The sequence below is a fragment of the Rhinoderma darwinii genome, chromosome 13 (assembly GCF_050947455.1).
Source record: "Rhinoderma darwinii isolate aRhiDar2 chromosome 13, aRhiDar2.hap1, whole genome shotgun sequence".
Classification (NCBI taxonomy): Eukaryota; Metazoa; Chordata; class Amphibia; order Anura; family Rhinodermatidae; genus Rhinoderma; species Rhinoderma darwinii.
Window position 1 is genome coordinate 30,424,065 of NC_134699.1, and position 1,155 is coordinate 30,425,219.

General features: G+C 38.4%; 1 long non-coding RNA gene across 1 annotated transcript; it reads right to left on the reverse strand.

The window, feature by feature from the left end:
- Positions 1-458: 458 nt before the first annotated feature.
- LOC142666603 (uncharacterized) lies at positions 459-928 on the reverse strand. Its single transcript, XR_012851708.1, has 2 exons — positions 859-928; positions 459-555 (listed from the first exon to the last, which is right to left on the reverse strand). It is a non-coding gene; the product is annotated as an uncharacterized LOC142666603 (long non-coding RNA).
- Positions 929-1,155: the final 227 nt, after the last annotated feature.

Genomic DNA, 1,155 nt, shown 5'->3' on the forward strand with positions numbered 1-1,155 from the left:
AGATATTTTCCTCTAGGAGCATTGCTTCTAGGGAAGGACAGCTTTAGAACACGGTACGTATGCCTCTATAGTGTTGAACCATTGGGATTACGTACAGGCTCCACGCATTCAGCCCTGCCATGTGGTTGAGACTTCAAAGGTTGAAAGCACAGTACTGAAGACCCTTCATTTGGGGAATTGGTGGATATTCGAACTCATGGGCCATCACTAATGTCCTCGTCTAATGTGTCATGTCAGAAGATGATTTTATGTGGGTGTTATCACTAAGGAAAGTTGGTGTCTGGTCATTCTGGGAAGCAAAATAACTATCTTCCCTTTGAAAATAATCTCATTTATAATTCATTTTTGTTTCTACACTTTAATATTATTATTTATATTATACCAAAATATTCTTCTGCCATACAATTCATCCAGAACCGGTTTATAAATATATCATAGAAGAACGAAGAAATGCTATGGTTCATGAAGCTGTTACATTACCATGGCTTTGCTGTTGAATTTATCAGACATTTCATTGCTTCAGGTGGATGAATTCCTTTGTCTTGCAGACAATATCTGTAGATATCCATAGCACAGCATGGAACAAACCAGGAGGAGAGAGAGTTAAAGGGATTGTCAGATACAGAGGCTTCTATTCATACAGCCATATCTCACACCTTCCCATGTGCAGAAAATCCTACACGGTTATAAATGACGGCTTTGTCATGGAGGGAAATCCTATAATCCGGAGCATTTCAGCAACAGTCATTCATACGATTACTGGTGACCCTCTATAATAAAACAGGCATGCTTTAAATATAAGGATTTTGGTCGCCTTAATGGAGCACTTACTTGGTAATTACCATACAGATTACATACCTCATGGTGTCTCGGCGTGATGGATCAAAACACTCTGCTCAACTCGATTATTTCATCCAAAGCCAACTGAAAGCCCATTGTGTGTGAAATTCAATTTCTATCTAAAATGAAGCTCATACTTTCTGATAATTTTACCCAAGAAGGTCACAAAAGAAGAAACTGTAGAGCAGAAGGCCATGATGTAATGTTACATATTATATATTATTAGAACCTGAGTTTAATTTTCAACTTAAGGGGGAGTTCACACAGAGTTTTTTGACGCAGAAACCGCGCCGCAAAATGCGCCAAAAAACATCT